The sequence below is a fragment of the Nannospalax galili genome, unplaced genomic scaffold (genome assembly GCF_000622305.1).
Source record: "Nannospalax galili isolate Female #2095 unplaced genomic scaffold, S.galili_v1.0 scaffold690, whole genome shotgun sequence".
NCBI classification, from domain to species: Eukaryota; Metazoa; Chordata; class Mammalia; order Rodentia; family Spalacidae; genus Nannospalax; species Nannospalax galili.
In genome coordinates this window covers 119,596-136,807 of record NW_008329288.1, presented here as the reverse complement: position 1 = coordinate 136,807, position 17,212 = coordinate 119,596, and the positions used below count along the sequence as shown (strand labels likewise).

The window sequence follows — 17,212 nt, the reverse complement described above, 5'->3', positions numbered from 1 at the left end:
TTCACTTCCTTCATTTCAGCCTGAGTATTCTTCCATATTTCTCTTTTCTGAATTCATTCAGAAGTTTAGCCCTATCTTCCTTCAGTTCTTTGATTTCTTTTGGTGTTCTTTAAATTCACTGAATTCTTTTATCATATTTATAATTGTTCTTTTGAGTTCCATGTCCTATCTTATCCCTATGGGGTTCTCATTGTACTCTTCTAGAGGACTATTGGTACTTGGTGGGGATATATTATTTTGGTTTTTCATGTTATAATTTTTTCTCTGTGCCTTTGACATGTGAATTTCTTTTGTAGTTTCTGATTCTTGTGTGAGACTCAAGCCTTCCTTTGTTGAGTTTAGGTCTGCTTCTCTTTGTAAACTTTATGTGCCTTTATGGTTTACTTGTTGGGCAGGAAAAGCTGGTTGGTCTAAGCTTCAGGTTCTTTCTTTTGATTTTATGCTGGCATGCCCAATTGCTTTCCTCTTCAGGAGTTCCCACAGAGGCCCAAGTCAGAAAAGGATCAGATGCTCTCAGGCTTTCTCCTAAGTTCTGGATCCTCCCAGGAAAGATGCCACCCTCAGGAGTTTGGGGGCTCTGTGGCCTGGGAACAGGACCCAGGGAAGATGCTGGTCTCAGGAAGCTGGTGGCTGTGCCACCCAAGGATGCAAAGGGAGGTGAGGGAAGACTCGGACACAGAGGTCTCATGGGGACCACAGAGAGGAACTGGTTTGTTCTGGATGCAAAGGATCAGAGAGCAGTGGGCCTTCTGGGCCAAGAGGTCAGTCCAGGGGTCCGGGGTGCCAAGAGAAGAAATGGGCCATTACCCAGGTTTGGAGGGGAGCTGGGAGTGTGAATGAGGCGTGTCAAGGCAGGGTGAGGCTGCGGGATCCAACCAGGAAAGATGGTAGCACCAGGAAGCTGGTAGCTGAGCCACCCAGGAAGCAAATGTGGGTGGGGGCGGGACATGGCCCAGAGGGCTCCTGGGGACCGCAGGGAGGAAGTGGGTTGGTCTGGATGAAAAGGATCAGGAAGCTGTGGTGGCTCTGGCCCGAAAGGTCAGCCCCAGTGTCTGGGGTGCCAAGACAAGAAATGGGCCAGTACCCAGGCTAGGAGGGGAGCTGGGAGGGTAAATGAGGCTGGGGGAGTCAAGGAGGGGTGGTGCTTCAGGACCCACCCAGGAAAGATCCTAGCATCAAGAAGCTCGTGGCTGAGCTGCCCAGGGAAGCAAAGGTAGGTGGGGGTGGGACCAGGCCCAGAGGGTTCCTGTGGATGCTAGCAGGGAGCTGGGTTGGTCTGGATGCAAAGGATTAGGAAGCAGTGGTGTCTCTGGACGGAGAGGTCAGCCCCAGTGTCTGGGGTGCCAAGACAAGAAATGGGCCAGTAACCTGGCTAAGAGGAGAAATGGGGCGGGGGAGTTGGGAGGATGAATGAGTCTAGGGGAGTCAAGGCATGGTGGGCACTGCTGGACTTACCCAGGAAAGATGCTGGCACCAGGATGCTGGAAGCTGTGCAGCCCAGGGAAGCAAAGGGAAGTCAAATTTTTGTTTATTTTTATGTGTGCATGAATGTATCTGTTTAAATGTGATGTATGGGCACATGTATGTGTACAGGTGAGTACACAGAGGCCATGTGGCTTTTTACCTGAGTGTTGTGGATCCAAACTAAAGTCCTCATGCCTTCAGAGCAAGCATTCTTACTCATTGACATATCTCACTAGACTGCGCTGAGTTTTTTAAATGCAGTTTTTTTTTTTTTTTTTAAGAACACAGTGACACCTATTAATTTATTCATTGCCTCTGGCAGCTTCCATCCTACAAAAGCTGAATTGAAAAGTTGTGACAGACACCACATGGCCCACAAAGCCAAAAATATTCACTTTATATTCCTATACAGAAAAAACTTGGCCAACCCATTGCCTAAAGACACAAAACAGCCTGGGAGAAAAAGTGGGTTAGAGTTTGGGCCACTCTAACAGTTCCAAGGAGAACAGGCTGAGTATTCTCAGGAGAAAGGAACCAAGGAGCCATAGAGGTAGATGGTAGACCAGTGCAAGTAACCCAGAGGAAAAAAGAATTTCAATCCTTAAACTGTGAACACGACTTTGGTTTTAGACCTGGAGGAGTTTCTTAGTGAAAGCTGTTTGAGTAGAGAATTGAGTGCTAGAATTGTAGTCCAGTGGACAGGGTATGTAGATTGTCAGTAAGAGGATAAAGATAGCTGGAGATAAATGTAGAGGTCAAGAGGGAGTTTATTGTAGTTTTTTTCCCCTAGTTTGTTGTTTAGACTAAATTCCACTTCATTAAAAGTTTGGGCAGAGGGGCTGGGGAGATGGCTCAGCAGTTAAGAGCACTGACTGCTCTTTCAGAGGACCCGAGTTCAATTCCCAGCACCTACATGGTGGCTACAAACCATCCTTAACTCCACTTCCAGGGGAATTCAAAGCCTTCTTCTATCTCTGTGGCATTGCATGACACAGGTGCACTCACATACATGCAGGCAATACACTCATACACATAAAATAAAAATAATAAATAAAATATTAAGAAAAGATACATACCTTTAAAAATGTTGGGGCAGAATCTGATTGAGAAGATGTTATTGCAAAAAGAAACGTTAAAAGCAGTGTTGTTTTTCAGGTGGTCAAAGGGTACAGATTCCAGGAACCTGTACTAGTTCAGGAGCATCACAGAACAGCAATAGAGAGAAGATATAGACAGTAGAAGAATTTTATACCTGGGAAGGGGAAGGGGAAAATTTCCCATCAGATAGCTTCTGTTTTCTCTTTGAAACGGGCTAGAAACCTAGCTAATTAGAGTGAATGAACAGAGAAACAGTAGACTTGCCAGAGACTTGCAGAGATATCATCACTGTTTGAAGGACTCAGGGTTGTAATGCTGGGTGCTCTTCTCCATCTCTGCTCAGCTACTCACGTGCTGGCACAGAGAAAGCATCTGTGTGGCTTCACTAAGTGTTGGGGTTTTGAAAGAAAGAAAACAAAACATCAGGAACAAACGTAAGTTTAGATTTGATAGAAATGCTCTTTGTTCTGCATTCCTGAGATACTAGGAATAATGAAGACCGTGATTATAAGGTTGAAGTGGGAGCTATTTACTAAGCAAGGCAGAAATCTAAATATTTTGCTTAGAGAAGTGGATGCTTGAATTATGGAGTTTGGGATGTGAAAGCCTCCACAACATAAGAAGGCTTAAAGATTAATTTGTGTGGTTTAGAGACAGAGGTCAAGGAAACAAGGTAAAGCATTCCATAAATTGTCCTTAAGAATGTGAGGTGTTAAGCTTTGATTCTGGAATCTTGGCAGATCTTTCATTGATTATAAAGTGGAATGGAATCCCTAACGACTGAAAAATTCATGGAATAGACTATTTTTGATAAATGAAAAGGAATAAACAGATGTCGATAGATATTAGTATTTAGAGAGTGATCTAGTTAAGCAGAACCTCAGTGAAGAGAGTTTGATTTTACTAGGGCCATCAGTAAGAAGCCACAAGGAGCCAGAATACAGGATTTACACTTCTTTAAATATGAATGAGAGAAAACAATTAGTATTTAAAATAGCCTCAAGGAATATTACGTGGCAACTAGGACAAGGAGGTCCACATATAAATATGGTGGGACTGTCATGTAGAAAAGAATGACTGGTAAATGTCAGCCTTAGAAAAGAATGAGGAGTTTTACAAGATAATTTATGAGGTGTGATAAGTTTGGACTAAGTAGTCACTGTGAAATAGGCACACACATTGGGACCACATCCCACAATTGACTTATGCTTATATTTAAAAAAAACAAAATCAAAACCTAGAACTTCTAAAAGGAGTTCTTCACCCCCATCATTTTAATCTGAAGCTTTTGCTTCCTTAATGCAGACCATCTTATCTCCCACATTCTACCGTCGCACCGCCTCAGTCTCTTTCCACTTCTGGACCCTTTCTATCTTTTAACTGCAAAGCTCCCTGACTCATCTTTTATGCTAGATTTGATCATGTAAACACCTTTACTGTGCCTATTATTGGTTTCACAACATACAGGTCTGTTTAATAATGTACCACTTGTCCCCAATTTTCTTCTTTCTTTCACTCAGCAATGTTATGCTTCATCAATGTGTACTAGATATTCTAGCATCTTCTGTGACATTTTACACCTCCCAGAATTTTTCAGTCATGCTGTCAGCCTGGAACTTCTCACTCAGCTCTTCAGCCAGATATGTTATCTCTCACAGTCAAGTATCTAATTCAAACCTTTCTCCTTTCCTGAGAATTAATCAATTCTTCCTTTGTATCTTGTATGTGTTCAAATTGCTTTGACAAATATTTGTTGAATACATTTATTTTTGCCTAACCATTTCTCTGCTAGACAATGAACTCCTTGAACGATTAAGGACCTAGAAAGATGTCTCAAACATAGACACGGAGCTTAATAAGGGCTTGCTGAATTGAAGTGTCCTTAACATACCTGCTCTTGCCATAAACATGTTGCTTTTAAGCAGGTTTTCTCTATTTTATTTCCACGCTCGAAATACAAATTGACCTCTCTGAATTTTTCCTCTAATGCCCTTGTTGGAGAAATGTTAATAACTGGTCAGTGACAGGTGTGATTAAGCCCTCCCCTCTCCCATATTTAGATTGGTGTCATTGCACCAGCTCAAAGAGAGCTATAAAGAACATTAGCTCTGCATCTACCGTGACAGGACAGACCATTCGCCAGAAACTGATAAGGGCTTTTCTCTGCAAATGCATTTGGTGCTGCAAAACAAACAGGCGTCTCTATGGCCATCGTCTCCCTTACTTTAATAACTTTCATTCACTTCACAACCTTTTCTCTGATTAATGTAGTGAATGAATACGTCTTTGAATAGGGGCTAGCAGAATTCTCTGATACAAATGATAACAATCACTATCAACAAGTCTTCTTACTCAGTTGACGCCACTGTTGGGAATTTAGCACACTGCTTAGAATCCTGGCTCTTATTTGTCTAACAGGAATCAATGATCTAAAAAAGAAAATTAAAATCTAATTTTAATTTCTTGACTAGGATAAAATTTTTGCACTTGTGGAATTGAAGTTTATGTCAAGGTGCTTTCACGTGATTAATATTGGATGATACGATTAAAAATAAAGCAAATTCTCTGTGCTTCTGCAGAAAGAATATAAACCATGAGGTAGCTAAGTCAGACAAGCACTTGAAAAACCAGAAATTCATTCTAGAAAATGTAGGACTCTGTTTCCTCTCAATTCCATTTGTCAATAAGGAAGTAAACGAAAGAGCCCACCAAACGTGCTGCAGGAACTGCAGTTTTACCCATTTCCTCTTTGATTTTAAAATTTCCTAGTTTTGTTTTATTGAACAAAACTTGCTAGTTAGTATGCCTCAAGCATCTTTTATCCTCTAGAAAAATGAGAACATTTAGGTATCAGAAGAAAACTAGGCTTTAAAATATTGCTTTTTTCTTTAAAACTCTCTCCCTTTGATTCCTTTCAGGCAAATAATTTGAAGAATAATTGAATCAGGAAAAACATACACCATGAAACAAAAGAGCAAAGGAAGTAAACAAGAATATACACACAGTCTTCTAGGTCCTGCAAGTCCAGTCACCTCTGAGCATTCTCCATGGAAGTCATCAAAGGAGTGACTATTTAGAATTGGGATGTTTAATTAAAAAATTCATTATGCTTGTAGTTTGGAGTCACTTACCAGCTCTGGTAATCATCCACTTACATGATAACAAGTTCCATGCCTTATAATATAATTTTTAATACTAGAATTATACAAATAATTCAGTTTCTTAAGACACTCTATATCATTCTTATGGCATACCTTAGGATTTTGATAGATCTCTGGCAGGGACTGGTAGTCCAGTTCTGAAGAGAGGGAACTGTATAATCCAGGTGAGGGATTTGGGCACAAGACCATTCATTTCCGCTAAAAACAGAGACCAGAAACCTGGGTGTGCAGGTCAGTTGCTTCACTAGGCTCATCACTGTACACCTGCATCCTGATGCAAGCTAATGACTGGAATATAGGGGTGCCCAATTAATCCAGAACCATTGGACATAAAATATCATTTGGGAATTTCTCAAATAACGGTAATGAATAACTCAATAACATTGGGTGGGCCCCATCTGCACCAAACTCCCACCTCATTTAATTTCCACCTCACAACTGAGATCATTGGAAACAATGAATACTGAAAACCTTGCCCATGTTTGTAGAATTACTTGTCATTATGGATGGGATTTGAATCTCAGTGTTTTAACTTAATTAAGGTCAAATGTTGAAAAGGAAACTTCAAGGAAAAGGCAAAGACACATAATGCCAAAATAAATTTAGATTGTTTGTTTTACAAATGTCTTTTACACACTTGGGGTTTTCTTTGTATTCACTCGTGAGGATGCTAAGTATAACTTAAAGTCCTTTTCTGGGTCAGGATGGGTATAGTTACTATTATTGTGATTTGTTACGATAAATACAGGTTCTTATCTACTTTTGGGCATTTATTTCCTATTTCTCACTAGCAATGTGACAGATATCACCTCTATTGATGTGTGTGCTTGCCTCATAGTCTTTTTTTTCTTTCCCATTTCATCTTCTAATGTTATACATCTAACGCACTCTAGGCAGAGAAACCAAGTCATTAATCTTACTAAATGTGTTGGCCATGGTAGTATGACAGCAATTGGTGAGAGAATGAAACTCCCGGCTTCAGTGTACATAAACAGTACTTGGGGAGCATATTCAATAAAGAATCATGGGGACACCCTCAAGAATCAGCATTTTAACCAACAAGCCTTTATTCCTAAAGGAGATGATTTTCCTATCCATTGTTTTATAAACATAGATTAAGGAGCAAACAACCTGCGTTGTGCATGAAATATCTGATGAATTCCCTTTAAAATGCTTACTGTTCTTCTAGGACAGGTAACATGGTCTAGGGAAGGTATGTAGAATTTGAGATGTTTGCCTCTAGCTTGAAATCCACTTCCATTATTTTCAAGTTAATTGGTCTTGGGGACTTTTATTAACCTTTCTAACCCCCATCGAATTATACATACAATAACTCTATCTCTTCATGTCCTTTGGTTGCTGTATCTGATCTAATAAGATAAGGCCTATGAACATATTTCTAGATTAACCTATTTTACTCACAGTTGTATAGAATTTCGCACATTTTTCTGTCACTGGGCTTATTGATAGATCAATCATGGTGTCTCTTAAGTTCAGTGGTTTTCCAGTTGGGAGTGCCAAACTGTTGCTATACTGAGATGGTGTCTCCATCAGCAACGAAGACATACCTTGGAGAGAGGTGGATCTTAAGTTACAGTTGCTTTAAGAGACACCATCAGCCAGATGCGTTCAAGGCCCTGCTAGAAAGTGGGGGAAAATGAAGAGCAAGCAAGGGAAAGCCAACTCTCAGAGAAATGAAATTGGAAGGTTTTATCGCAGCAGATTTTTCCTCCAGGTTCAGCACCTGCTCAGTCACCCAACCCTCCCAATTTGAATAAGTGATTAACAACTCATTAGCAGATCATTAGCTAAATCAGCCCAGTGCAGTGAAGAAGACCCAAGTTCAATAATTCCCCTGAATTATCACCAAATGCAGACCAAAAAGGAAATTAAATTTGTCTGATAAAAAAAATGCTAAGGTTTATGCTATTTTTGTATCAAAATGGAACAAAGTGATTTGTCGGAAATGTCTCTTCTCTTTCCATCTAGGAAAGCAGGAGCTGGTTCTGGTGCTCCTTACCCTCTGGAGGACCCATCAGAGTGAGCTGTACCCTCATCTCCCCCGTCTCAGATTTCCCTAGGTATCCAGGTGGATGCATGATTTCTGGATGCTGTGCCTTTGGAAATATCAATTTTAAGTCTCTGCTCCCAGTAGCATTTCATGTAAGATTTTGGCCAACTAGCAAATTCTTTCTGAACTTCATAGAAGAAATTAACTCTTTCTTCTTGGGTATCGGTTGGGAGTGGGATAGACACAGAGCACAGAGCAAGCCAGTCAGATACTCCTTTCCTGAACACAATCTTTAAGCAGAGCTTTAAGACTCAAAATGGGGAGAAGTAGGCTTGGAGAGATGGCTCAGTGGTTAAGATTGCTTGCTGCTCCAGATGACAATTTACGCAGAGGCCCATGACTCATCAACCTGCAGAGAAAAAGAGACTACAGGGTGCTCATCCCTAAATGGAACACCTATATCAGTTTCCATACATCCACTGTTTCCATCATCTGCTCAGGCTATCCTGATTCCTTTCCATTACTTTCAACCAAAGAATTCTGACACTGGAAAACGTAGTTTCAGAGTTCAAACTGGAGTTAAGTCTGAAAATTGGAAGCAGTTTGTTTTCTCACCATTTATGTTTCTGCTCAGATGGTTTCCTGCTTGATAGTTTTTCTCTTCTCAGAAATTCTCCCACTGCCTGCCATTTGGCTTTTGTCAGAACACTGGAAGCCATTCTTGATTCCCTTCCCCTTAAGCCCATGCCTTTAGCTACAGAGAGTGTGATCATTTTACTTCACATTATACTCTGTCCATCTGTCTCAGTCTTCTCTGCAAACATTGTGAACACAGCAGTCATGCACCTTCCTGCATTTAACTTGTATTACACACTATCATAGGCCACTGAAACACTTCCAATGGCCTCCTGATGAACCAGAATAAAGTGTCCCAAGACTTACACTCACTTTTCTCCCAGCCCTTCTAAAAATGCCACTGTATGTACTAGAGTGTTCCAGAAAAACTGCACCATCTTCTTTGGTCTAGAATGTTGACACTACCACTGTCAGTATACGGCTGGCTGAGCTACCTTGCTGGTCCCTCTGTACGTGAGTCTTCCTTTCTGTTCTCTAGATTAAGCTAGGCTTAATGTCACCAGTGATGAGTCTTTCCCTGATTATCCTATTCAAACAGATTTTGTTTCATTTGAAGGATTCAAACTTATAATTACATATATCTGTCCATTTGCTTTTTATTGTGGATGTGCATATATTTGTTCACTTGCTATTTATTGCCCATTAGTAGGAGGAGCATAAATGCCAATTTGTTAGGAACAGCCTTAGTCTGTTCCTGCTGCCTCAGCAGGTTGTTAATGGGACTTCTTTTCACTCTTAAAATACCCAGGTCTGGACAATAAATTAAAGGGCCCCTTTCCTTTAAGGTCTTGAGGATATGAACAGAGCTAATTCTTTTCTTCTTTTATCTAACCAATTCATATCAAATTCCTAGCAGAAGGTTCTGTTGAGAACATCATTATGCTATGAATGACTTATCATCAAAAAACAGATCTTCATATTTGTTTTCCTCTTGCCCTGTGGGAACTTGCACATCACTATCCTTCCTACACTGCTAAAATATCTTAGATAGAATCACATGATGAAAATATGCCACTACTATTCGAGTTTCTTGACTCATCGTTGCTCTCTCATTCTTTTCTTAAGCTGTATCCATCTTTCGTTACATCATCTGTGTTTTCATTCTTTTCTTCTTCCAGATTTACTCATCTCTCTCCATCCTATCTTGACTTCTGGATTCTCTCCCGTGCTTTCTCACTGAAAAGCTTCCTACCCCAACTGTGGCTGAGCAGCAAGGCAACTAGAATCACAAACATGCTTTTATATTAAGACCCATATTGGCATCATGACCATGCTTCATTCTGACATCATTTAGCTACATGGAACTTTGGATTGGTTAAACTTTCAAGTCTTTAACTTGGACACCTTTAAAGGAAATAATGCTATTGTGCCAGGGTGATCCTAAAGCTTAAGTTCTACCTCTGAATCAGTGTAGAACAAGCCAGAACTATCATCTTGGGATTTACATGGTTGGGAAATACCATCATCATCACCATCATCGCTATTGATATGTGAGTAATGTAGCTCTATGCCTGGGACAAGAAGATGCTTACTGCTTGCTACTCTAAAGTCCATGCCTCAAAATCCACCCCAATCCCTAAGATGATACCCAAGGACTGCCCCATCCCCATCTCCTTGATGTTCATTTCATCTCTACTGGAATCTTGCGAGAGGCAGCAACATCACACACCAAATATCACCTTGACTTACCATAGCTCTACATCACAAGTTAATTATTTCTTGTTTCCTTCCTTCCTTTCTTCCTTCTTTCTTGCCTTCTTGTGTTTATTCTTTTCATTCTTCCTCATAGCTATCTCTGCATGAATCTACTTTCAAAGATAAATGCTTTTAGTTTAGTCTCCAGGGAGTCAATTACTAAAAAAAAATTCTAGGCAGAACATAATTCAAAAAGCAGGATTAGAAAAGGCTTTTAAGGGAATAAACTTGGATATTGTTTAGAACGCTCATTAATAAGTACCTAACATAATCCCAATCTAATAGGGAGCCCCAATGGGTCCTCAGTGCTCCCTTCCTGTAGTCATATTGTGTGATCTCCTGCCTAGACTATGGCTGTTCATAGCAACCTTTTATGACCAATAGAACTAGAGAAATTTGGTGGATTCCGTCACTAGATAGCAAAAGACTATGACTATGTCTTACTAGCCCCCTCCTCCTATGTGTTCTTGGTTTATGCCCTTTGATGATGGTAACAGCTGCCATGCTAGAGATCCCATGATAACAAACTGAATGGTGTTCAGCAAAGATCAGAGGACCTTGTTCAATAGCCATGAAAAACACAAACAAAAACAAAACAATTTTAGAACCAGAACTTTATTTTGCCAAGTCTTGAAATTATTACTCTAGCCCAGTCCACAACTTGATGTGGTCTGTGAGGTACTATGAATTTGAAGACCCAGTCAAGCCATGACATGAAGGAATTAAATTTGAAACAACTAAGTTTTGACATAATATGTCACATAGCAACAGGCAACCAAAGTACCCTGGAACCGTTTCTGTTTAGTGTTTCTCATCGCAGAGTCAGGATGTCAAATGCTATAGGCATTTTAAAATTTGTTGCCTATTTTTTCCCCTTAAATTTCATTGTATACATATTTTTATGTAACCTGCTTCAAGTTATTTCTGGAAAAATATGTTAAAAATTGCCTGTCTTTGGAATAAAATAAAAAATAAAATAATGTCCAGAGCTAGGAACAAGAAAAAAGAAAACTTGTTGTCTGGGTGCTCCATGAACTTATATTATAACCTTAATTTAATCTTCACTGTCACCTGCATTTTTGAAGTTTTCTGTGTCTCCACTTAGCAATCTCAGCTCCCTAGGTCCCCTCTCTATCCTTGACATACCTTTGGCTACCACCCGGTGTTTTCTCCATTAGAGGGCTGACAGGCTCTCTGGCTTTCTGAGGATCATCATCTACCTCTGCTCTTTCCTCCATTCCCTCTTACCTTTTCTCTTCCAGTTACTAAATTCTTTTTTTTGCTCCATTTTTCTTGTTCCTTCTTAGTAACTTGACACAAATATATGACGCATAGCCTAAGAATAAGGAAGAAAATTTTCTAAAAAAATCCAAACAATAAAAAGTACAAATTTCTTTCTGCACATTTCCAGGAAAAGTCTAGATTTTCCTGAGTGTTCTCACAATTTCTGCAATAGTTTATAAACTTTTAGCTCACTTTTGTAGCAAATCTACTATCTTACCAAAAAATAATCATCTCTCCTCAACTTCCTTTATGTCAATACTCTGCCCCAATCTTTTTATGTCACTGAATATATTTGTGTGTACTGATCTTCTTGTTCTTGTCCCTGGTTCTATAACTGCTGTCTTCTGTTCAGTGAAAGAGGACCCTGGGAGACATGCTCTCTCATGCTTTCCTTTATTTACTCTTTGAACCAATAGTTATTGAGCATCTCCTATGTATGAATCTATCTTAGATTGTCCTTCTCTTTTGTCTTTATCCTTATTTTAGTTTTCATTGTTACCTAGAAGTCATTGTATGAGTTTTTGTTAACCATCCACCCACTATCCTGCCCCACAAGTCCTTGTAACTGCTCATTGTTACATATCTATGATCCCTTAAACCTCAAACTTTATTTACCCTTCCCATCATCTCTTTGAGTTACACACAAGTCAGTACAGTGTGTGCACTGCTGCTTGCATGCATTCTCCCATCGCCTCCTGTTTGTCACCCAGGATCAGGCCCTTGCTGTTACCTCCCTGAAGAGCTGCAGTCACAGCTGCTTTCCTTTGATCTTGGCTCTGCTTTTTCCATGTCCTTTCCCCTTCCTTTCCTCTCTCTTTCCTTCCCTCCCCTCTCCTTTGTTTGCCATAACTTCTATTAAATTTGATTCGATCAACAGTATTTTTCAAAGGATTTGTTCAGTGCCTTAGTTTACCAATTCCAGTCTCTCTGTAGAGATTTTGACTTATTTGGACCAGGTTAAGATCCGAGCTGTACTATATTTAATTTAAAATGCTACAAGAGTTTAAAGACTTTGACCTAGCCCAGATGAGAAACTGTAATATATTCTCACCTGTGACTGAACGAGACCCTGATTTCTATTTTTTTCTTTTTTAATTAATTTTTTTTTGAGACAGGATCTCCCTGTAGCCTCACCTAGCCTGGAACTCACTATGTAAACCACTGGCTTCAGTCCCACAGAGATCTGCCTGCCTCTGTCTCCTGAGTGCTGGGATGAATGGTGTGAACCACCATGTCCCAGTGAGTCTATGATTTTTAAACACAGTTTAGATGGCCACACTACTGTTCCATACATGTCTGAATTTTTTTTAGTGTTGCTGTTCAGGTACATCGATTTATTTAGATATTTGGTCATTTATTTTGTCAATTTAAAAAATATTTTTACTGAATCTTTGAGAACTTCATGCAGTGTATTTTGATCGTACTGAGATCAATTCAGAACTCTTCCCTTCTGCATAATTCCTGTCTTTCCCTGTCTGCACCCCCTTACCACCCAACTCGGTTTCATGTACTCCGCAATATATCTTCATTTTTACTTTTCTGTTGCTGTGATAACAACAGTAACCAAAACAACTTATAGAAGGAAGAGGTTATTTAGCTTAAAATTCCAGGGTTAAAAGTTCATAATGGTGAGAAAGATGACTGGAGCAGAAAGCCAAATAAATTCTCAAGTCATCACATCTTGAAGTAGACACAGGAAACAGAGAGTCCAGCAAGGCTCAAGAACTCTCAAAACCCACTGCCAGTGACTGACATATTTCTTCTGGCATGGCCATACCTCTTAAAGCCTACTGAAACAGTGCCACCAATTGGAGACAAACTATCCAAATGCTTGGGATTGGAGCCTATGGGAGACATTCTCATTCAAACCACCACAAAATTTACTCCACCTTTAAAAGTCCCCATAGTCTTTACCAGTCTCAATACTATTCAGAAGTCTAGAGTCCAAAGTCTCTTCTGATACTCAGGTTGCTCTCTTAACTGTAAGCCACTGTAAAATCAAAAGACAAATTACAAATGTCCAACATACAATGGAACAAAATACACATTTCCATTCCAAAAGGGAGGAATGGGGGCATAGTGAGGAAATACTTGACCAAAACAATACTGAAGCCAAGCAGGGAAAACACTAATACCAGTAGTTCCATGTCCAGCTTCTGGGAATTTATTTCCAAAGGGCTTAGATAACTCAGCCCGGCCAGCTTTGCTATGTGCACTATACTCTCTCTTGGACTGGTTCCACTCCCTGTACGCAGCTCTCCTTGGCAGATGTCTCACAGCTTTAGCATCTCCAATGTTCTCTTGCAGTCCTCACTGCCAACCAGGCTTCACCTTTATCGCATCATGCATAAATATACTGGCTGCACACTGCTTGAACTTGGTGACTCTCTGAAACCACAGAGGGAGAACAACAACCCCTTTACACTTACATCTTTTATGCTTCTAAAGCAAGTACCTCATAAATGACACTGTCAAGTTTGGCTGCCAGTTTGGAATAGGCACTAGGCTGCTTCATCCACACTACCAGCAGCTTTTGTGGGGTGAAGTTTTCTAGGAGAAAATGCATTAGGCTTTTTTCTTTCACAAGTTGGAGGGTTAGCTGGGTGTGGACTTACCCTGAAGGTACTCATTACATTGTTTAAGTGCAAATCTCTATGCCTCTCCTTAATTGTTCTAATCTTATCAAAGGGAGCCTCTCTTTCAGCACATGCCTTGGCTCAAACATTAATCTTCCTAGTGGTCTTCTTTAATTCAAACTGTACATTCTGCATTTTTTCTGCCACACTTGCACTTTATCACTGTAGATCTGCACAATCATTAATATCCATGCTTCCTCCATCTTGAAATTTCCTCTGCCAAAGAAATTAGTCCAGTACTTTTCAAATTAGCCTCAGGCAAGCTCTTAGGCTATGGGCAGACTCCAACAACAGTCTTTGCCACAATATCCTAGCTTCTGTTTAAGTCTTATTTCTCTCTGGAGCTAGTTTGCTCTCAGCATTACTTTCTTCCAGGTTCCTACTAGAATTGTCTGTTAAGCTTTGTGTAAGGAATCAAGGCATGCACCACCATGCCAAGCCACATTTCTAGTCTAAACTTTAAATCTTCCATATTCTACCAAAAATCTATATGGCCAGGTTCTTCACAGCTAACACCCCACTCCTGGTACCAACTTCTGTATTAGTTACTTTTCTGTTGCTGTGATAAAAACACTGACCAAAGAAACTTACAGAAGAAAGATTTTATTTATCTTATGGTTCCAGAGTAAGTCCAGCAAAGGTGGCCAGAGCAGAAAATTAAGCAACCACATATCAAAGGAAGCACAGGAAGCAGAGAGTGAATGGAAATCTGGCAAAGCTTAAGAACTTTCAAAGCCCACCCCCAGTCACATGCTTCCCCTCTATCATGGCCACACTGTCTAAAGCCTACCAAAACAGCACCACCAACTGGGAAACAAATTTCCCAAATACTTGGATCCTGTGGGGGACATTCTCATTCAAACCACCACAACCAGTTTCCAGGTACCATGTGTGTGTGTGTGTGTGTGTGTGTGTGTGTGTGTAAGTCCTATTGAGACTAATTTGTGTCCCCAGATGCCTTTTAGTGTGGATCTATCCACCGGAGCCTAGTTATCCTACCAAGAGTCATACTGTTAAAGAAAACTGACTCTTCTTTTCCCAGGAATTATCAGTTACCAATAGGTCCTTATCTAGGGTTTGTTCTTTTCATCCAATTACCATCTCTATGCTGGGCTTTTGTCTGGCTTGAGATTGGGTAGTCTTGTGAGTGCTGTCACAATTGCTATGAATTCATATGAATAACTGCTTAGCTGTCTGAAAAAACACTGTTTCCTTGTGGCCATCAACTGCTTCTGGAGCATACAATCTCTGCCCCCTTTTCCCTAATGATTCCTTAGCCTTGGCAGGCAGAAGTTTAATACAAATATCCTATTCAAGGCTGAATATTCTGCAGTCTCTTATTTTATGCATGTTGATCAGTTTTTGGTCTCTTTATTATTCATCATCTGATGCATGAGGAAGCTTCAGGAGGTGAGAGTTGAGATATGCCTTTATCTGTGAGTATAACAGGAAGTTGTTGTTAGATTTTGGAGCATAGAGTACAGTAACAATGGGAGAGAAAGAAAGAGAACATATCTGACTTCAGCAAACAAGACTGTTTATCTAGACCAATGAGGGGCTGCAACCTTTCCATGGGATGGAAGCTACTTTACCAGAGAGAGAACTGATCATGGGTTTTATAGAAGAGGGAAAGGGCCTAAAGTATGTGCAAGTTAAAATAACTGCAGAGGGTATGTGCAGGTTAAGACAGTCTTGAGAGATTTATGACATCCTTTTCCCAGAGATGTTTGTCAGAGCAGAACAGGTTACCTTGAGAAACTGCCTGTCTCAAAAAACAGTCCTTCCTGAATTCTGGGTGTGGCTGACCAATAATGACTGAGCAGGATCAGCAGCAGTTTCAGAGGATTTCTGGTTTTCTGCAGCTGGGGCATTCTATCAGTCACTATAGTCAGTTTAATACTGTGTCCATTTTGCAAAATAGTATTAAGTTCTCCCCAGTGGCTTATGACATGTCTAACCACAGTTTCCTAGGCCTGATATCAGTTCCAAGTAGAGTTCCATCTTGTGAAGCAGACCTTAAATCCAATTGGAAAATGGTTAGTTACATAACATTCATGCCACTGTTGCAATAGTGGGCATAGTTGCTAGGCCAGTTGTTATTGTAGCTCTCAGGATTTATAACTAGGCAAAGTTGATGATTAATTTTCTCTTCTAGGAGCATGCAGACCACCAGTACTATGAAAGCTAACCAGTAGAGATGAAGCTTTGAGGACAGTCCCAACTTGATTTCTCTTTGTTTGTTCTACAACTCATGCACATAACATTTTCTGAAATAGGGTCTTACTATCAGGTTCTAGTAGGTAACCAACAGCAAGGTCAATGACCAGTATTGTTTGAGAGTCCATGGGATACATGATCCAGAGCTTCAAAAGAGGGAATCCATTCCTTGCTTTGGGCTTTTTATTTGCTAGTCTCTGGTGTCTGGCAGGTGCAATGTCCCTATATTATAGGCTAACTACATTTACTCCCTTTTCATATTGCATATGTATGTACCTTTAGAAGCTTCTATAGAGGTGGGTTTCCATATGAATTTTTCAGAAGCATTTCAGTGTTAGGTGTCCCTCCTCACATTCCTTTCTCTGCCCAGTCCCCCCATTCTCCACACCAGTTTTCCTCCTCCATTATTCCTCGTCCACATTTATATCACTGCATTATCTCTCCCCACTTGTGAAACTCCTACCTCCATGGCCTCTTATTAGTTCCTGATTTCTCTGGATTTTCCAAATGAAACACATAGATCTCAAGATTCAAAATAAGCATCCACTTATGAGAGATAACATTTAGTATTTATATTTCTTGGTCCGGGTTATGTCAGTTTGATTGTTTCCAGCTCTACTAATTTACCTGCAAACTTTGTAATTTACTTCTTAACAGCTGAATAATATTCCATTGTGTAAATATGCCATACTTTCATTATCCATTCATCAGTTGATGGACATCTAGTCTGTTTCCATTTCTTGAATATTGTAAATACAACAGCAATGAACATGGATGAACAGTTACCTCTGTAGTAGAAGACAGAGTCCTTTAGGTATATGCCCAAGAGTGGTATGGCTGAATCATGTGAGAGCTCTATTTTTAGCTTTCAAACAAACTTCCACACCAATTTCTATAGTGGAAACACCAGTTTGCAGTGCCACCAGCAGTGAATAAGTGTTGTCCTTTCCTTGCCAGCACTAGTTATTGTTGGATTTTAGCCATTCTGACTGGGATAAGATGAAAACACA

At 40.1% G+C, this 17,212-nt stretch overlaps 1 pseudogene across 1 annotated transcript in view; it reads left to right on the top strand.

The window, feature by feature from the left end:
* Window positions 1-13,692: 13,692 nt before the first annotated feature.
* The window catches only part of LOC103735777, a 25,371-nt pseudogene continuing 21,851 nt past the window's right edge, over window positions 13,693-17,212 (top strand). Inside the window, exon 1 of the transcript XR_607348.1 lies at window positions 13,693-13,800. The product of XR_607348.1 is annotated as a 60S acidic ribosomal protein P2 pseudogene (transcript). The remainder of the gene's footprint in view (window positions 13,801-17,212) is intronic.